The 5,419-nt window shown below is 53.5% G+C and overlaps 1 pseudogene across 1 annotated transcript; it reads left to right on the top strand.

Moving 5' to 3' along the window:
• The first annotated feature begins 507 nt into the window (after positions 1-507).
• Positions 508-4,863, top strand: LOC307053571 (transcription factor-like 5 protein; annotated as a pseudogene). The gene is made up of 4 exons: positions 508-1,155; positions 2,259-2,445; positions 2,730-2,892; positions 4,613-4,863. The product of its transcript is annotated as a transcription factor-like 5 protein (transcript).
• The last annotated feature ends 556 nt before the right edge of the window (positions 4,864-5,419 follow it).

Here is a 5,419-nt window from a genome sequence, read left to right on the forward strand (position 1 = left end):
CTGGTGGTGAAGCGTTACCTAGAGAGGTGTCTCTTGCATGCGCCCTGATACCCGGCCAGGCCCCGGGCGGCCCCGCGGACACTCGACCCGGGTGTGTCTGACCCTCGGACACTGGACTCGGGCGTTTGGCCCCTTGGACATTGGGATCCGGGCGGCCCGGCCCTGCGGACACTCGACCCGGGTGGTCTGGCCCCTCAGGCACTGGACGTGGACGGCCTGGACCCGCGCGCCGCGCCCCCGCCACCAGAACCCCGCGTCCCCAACATGGGCGCGCAGCTCGGGACGGGGCGCCGCGGCGGGGGCGGGGCGGGCGGTGGGTGTGGCCCGCCCTCGGGGTGGGGCCTCCGGGCGGGGCGGGGCGGGGCGGGGCGGGGTGGGTCCGGGGAGGGTCCGCCATTGCGGTCGGGCGGCGCAGCCCCGCCGCGGCCGTCGTTTTGTGCGTACCCGACCACCCGGCCTGGCCCAGCCGTCACGCCCGCGCGCCACACGCCTTTGGCGCGCGCAGGCATGTCGGGCCCCGGGCAGCAGGAGCCGCCGCAGGCGGGCGGGCCGGCGGGCCCCGAGGGCGCGGACGCGGCGCTCGGCGAGGCGGGGCTGAGTTTCAGGACCAGCGAGCTGAGCCTTGTGGAGATGACGGAGATCGAGTACATGCAGCTGCAGCACATCGTCTACTCGCACATGGAGGCGGCGGCGGCCGACGGCGAGCTCGAGACGCGCGTCAACTCTTGCTTCCTGGCGGCGGCGGCGCCGGGCGCAGCGGCGTCGGGCTTCGCTGCGGCCGTGGGCGCGGCGGCGGGGTCGCGCCGCCCGTGTACCCGGTGCTGTGCCGCCTGCGCTGGCCGATGGTGGCTTCGCGGGCGCCAACCAGTGCCTGGGCCACATCGACTTCCAGGAGCTGCGCATGATGCTGCTGAGCGAGGCGGGCGCGCCCCGCGCCGCCGAGAAGACGCCGGGCGCCGACGGGCCGGGCGCCGGCGCACCCCGACCCAAGGCGCCCGACGGCGCCGGCAAGGAGAACGTGGAGGGCGCGACCGAGGTGCGGGCCAAGTGGGCGGTGCGCGTCCGCCTGGAGGACGGCTTCAACAGCATAGCAGCCGAGCCCCCGCCAGCCCCGCGCGGTGCGGATCCCCCCGAGCCTGGCATGGCGCTCAACAAGTGGGTGCATCCCCCAGGGAGCGGGCCCGGCTGGATCAGGGTGTAGACCAGGGTCCTGTGCAGAGAAGCAGCAGGCTGTGTGCGGGTATAGACCAGGGTCCTTGCAGAGAAGCACCATCGTGGGTCTGGGTGTAGACCAGGGTCCTCAGCAGAGGCCACCGGCCCGTATCCGGGTGGAACCAGGGGCCTCTGCAGGGAGGCAGTAGCCTGGGTCCGGGTGTAGACCAGGGTCCTGTGCAGAGAAGCACCAGCCTCGGTCTGGATGTAGACCCGGGTTTTCTGCAGAGGCCAGCGGCCTCACTGCAGCTTGCATCTTAACAGGGAGCAGACCTCAGTGGGTGTGGAGGCTGAGCTGAAAGTTTGTGTGCTCTGTGCAGGCACAGCAAGCAGATATTAAGTACACAGCCTGCAGCATTACCTTTGCGGTGTGCGCTCTGCGTCTGCATGTGGAAGAGAGATGAGTTGAGGTAAGTGCACACGTGTTCCTGAGGAACAAAGGTTTTGTCCCCAAATCACCCACCTAAATGTCAGGAGAGACCTCTGCTTCCCCTTCTGTTGACTCAGGTTGAGGCTGACCTGATCTTGCACAGATGCATCCCCTGGGAGGACAGACGTCATGTTGTGAGGCTTTGAGTGTAAAATGCAGCTTCATCCTTCAGCCAGACTGCCAGCCCATAAGTGATCTCGCAGCAACAACTATCGGAGAGGAGTAGCCTGTCTGCTAGGGTGTCTCCTCAGCTTTCTGTCTGTCCCCACCCTGTAGTTTTCCCCATTTTGCCCATAGTCGTCAGATTTTGGAGGATGGCCAAAAAAACACAGAGATTGGTGTCAGAAGTGTAATGGGAAGGGAGGTGTAACTAAAAGATGACACACAGCCACACCTTCCAATGTGAGGAAGAAAGTTTGAACTTGTCCCCTACGACACTAGCTGATAATTGTGTTGTAGAGATTTCCATGATGGGGGGCATTCATGGTAACAGATTTGAGTTCCTATCCAGAAAATCAAATGTTAGCCATTAGAGTGTGATCGTGATTGTGGTGTTTCAGGAAACTTACCTGCCACATACTCTTCATGTGTTTCTGGGTTTCTTTTGTCTTGGCAGTTTGGTAACTCTTATTCGCCATCCATCCGAATTAATGAATGTTCCACTTCATCAGCAACAAAACAAATGCAGAACATCAGTGAAAAATAAAACAGCTGCTGCAACTACTGCTCTTCAATTTACATACCCTCTGTTTACTGCAAATAGTTGCTCTACTAGTGGAAATTCTAATCTTTCACAAACACAGGTAGGGAAAGTGATTTGCGAAGCTTTGCTCTTTTGTGTTAAATGGATAAATTGTATTTTAGTTAGGTCCCAAGGCTGTTTTTGTCTTTCATTGAGCTCGATAACTTGTTAAAATCGAGAGTATTTATGTGGTTCGGGGATATTTAAAAATCCTTAGTGCACCTAAAGTTCTTCAAGTTCATGTGAATAACTTTGACGTTACTTCTATTAAAGTGCATTTTATTTGTGCGTAGAGAGGAGATTGTCACCCGTTGATAACGTTCCTGTTGCTTCATTGTTTTCCAGAGTTGTAGTAACTCACGTTCTGTACTTGAAGCTACCAAGCATCAGGATATTGGATTGCCGAGAGCACTTTCTTTCTGTCATCTGAAGTAAATTGAATCCACTAAACAGACTTTGGGTAGTAGAAACAAAGCTTTGCCTGAGCAGGTTCGGATTAAAGTAGGAGGTAAGCGATAAAACAGAAGCTGGCAGCTGCTTTCTCCTCCTGCCTGATGTCTCTGCCCCCCTTTTTTTTTGGCCACGGGTGGGGGAGGGGAGAGAGGTGGTTTATAAAGAAATGAAAGGATCTCGGAAGCCTGCTTGCATCTTAGGAATCCTTCTGTCCCTCTGCTCAGTCACCTCACTTGGAACATCCTTGCGAATTTTGAACATCACGTTTATACTTGGCCTGGAAACGTTGAGTTTAGGGGCTGCTTTTTCCTAACAGTAACCTCCTTAAACAGAAACATGATAGACTTAGGTACATTTTCGTTAACTGACAGCAAATTTAGGGGTTTTTTTTTCACTCTTATTTCATACTTCATGAGTGAGGCAGGAGTCTGAAATCCGCTCAGAGCTTTAGGGGACCATCTGCAGATGGGCAAAGGCTTGAGTTGGGAGCAAGAGGCCATAAGGTGATACAGACAGTCTTAGAAAGAAAGAAATTTCTGAAGGCAAACTTTGCTTACCCCTGACGTTAACCCTCAATCCGTTTTTCCTGGAAAACATTCTTTTTCGAGTTATCCAACAATAACACAGCTTACACTAAGCTTTTCAAGAGCTGATAAAGACAGGGTAGGGATGGAGCTCTCCTTCTTTCTCCCACGCCAGTGATTAATTTTCCATTGTTCTTATGACATTGCTCGCGAAAGTATATGTTAGCATTTGTAAGGTATAGAGGTTAAAATTAAAATAGTCCCTGTACTGACTACTCAGCTGAAGAACCAAAATATTACCAATACTTGTGAATTCCTCTCTATGTCTTTTGCAAAGTTATCACCATTCTGAAATGTGTGTTAAGTGATTCTTTCATCGTAGAGGGTTTGGCTTTGTACGGTACCTCGGGAATGCACATCACCACAGGTACTTCTTAGACGCCTGCTGTACTGTGATAGAAATTTGACATATTTCTGTAGCACAGGTCAAAGCTATGACGTGATGACTCCTTTTGTGGGGGGAATCTCACTTGTCAGGTGAGGGCGTGTTTAATCCTAAACCACTTAGGTTCTGTCCTCTTCTGAGCATTGCAGTTAGAATATCAGTTGTCATCTGAGAATAATTGCATATCAAGAAAATCTTTTGGAGAAACTATTTCTAGGTTTGTTTTTTTTTTCCCCTTCTGAATATCAGAAAAATGAAACAACTTCTTGGTTTTTTTATTCCTAGATGACAGTTAAAATGGGTCTTGATTTAAAAGGGGGACTTTTGATTGTATTGCTGTATAAGCTGTATTGATTACATAATACCTGGGGTGCTTTTTATTTGCGGTACGTGGGCCTCTCACTGTTGTGGCCTCTCCCGTTGCGGAACACAGGCTCCGGACGCGCAGGCTCAGTGGCCATGGCTCACGGGCCCAGCCGCTCCGCGGCATGTGGGATCTTCCCGGACCGCGGCATGAACCCGTGTCCCCTGCATCAGCAGGCGAACTCTCAGCCACTGCGCCACCAGGAAAGCCCTCTGGGGTGTTTTAATTTAGTTTATGTTCCGTTGTATAGTTTGAAACCTAGAGCCTTGTGCCGGATGTTTGTATGGAATTTTGGAGTGCTTCTTGTTTGGTTCTGTGTGCTCCTTACCCATTCATGATTATATCTTGGATCGAAAATACCAAAAAATGTATTCGGCATTCACGAGGGTAAGTTTAGAAGAATCAAAAAATTAAAATACCACTTTTTCCTTCTTTTGCAAAGAAGAAGCGCTATGTAAACAAGCAATAAATAAGGGGAGTCGGAGTAGGATACGTCAGTTGGACACAAACATAGAACGAAGAACCCTTGGAGAGCTCCGGAATGTGGGTGAAGGCTCCACAGCAGCGCAGGGTGCTTGGCCGTCGGTGGAGTCGCCCCAGGCCGCCCTCGGGGAGCAGAGGCAGAGCGGGCCCCCACGGGGCAGGTCCCAGCGGAGGGAGAGGCACAACCGCATGGAAAGAGATAGAAGGTAATGCGTGTTGTCGGTGGTATACAGTTGTCCTAGATGCCAAGCTGGTGAGAGTCAGTGCTGGTAACAGGCACCTTTTTGTAGAAAACAATGGTGTAGGCACTTCTGTGTTCAAGGGAGGGAAAGCTGGCAAGAGTCAATGGTCACCTTGCTTTGCTAGGTGGATGGGGGTAGCCAAGACCAACCCCAGGTTTGATGATTCATTAGGAGGACTCATGGCTTTGGTTTATTTTGGGCAAAGAACCCAGCAAAGTCAGCAGAGGCGCATGGGGAGAGGTCTAGGGGCCCCAGGCGCCAGCTCCCCAGAACACCTCTCAGTGGAGCCACTCAGGATGCCTGTCACCCCCCAGCACTGGTGACATGTTCCCGGACAGCAAAGCTCCTTAGAGACTCGGGGCCATGGATCCTACTGGGGGCTGGTTGTGGGGGGTATTCCCTAGGTGGCACGCGGCCAAATCCCAGACGCCCAGAAGGAAAGCTGGTGTTTAGCATAAGCCAGTGACCAATGGTGGTGGGAACCCCCCCGAAATCTAAGTTCCCAGGTGCTGGCCGGGGCCGCC

The sequence above is a fragment of the Hyperoodon ampullatus genome, assembly GCF_949752795.1.
Source record: "Hyperoodon ampullatus genome assembly, chromosome: 5".
Classification (NCBI taxonomy): domain Eukaryota; kingdom Metazoa; phylum Chordata; class Mammalia; order Artiodactyla; family Ziphiidae; genus Hyperoodon; species Hyperoodon ampullatus.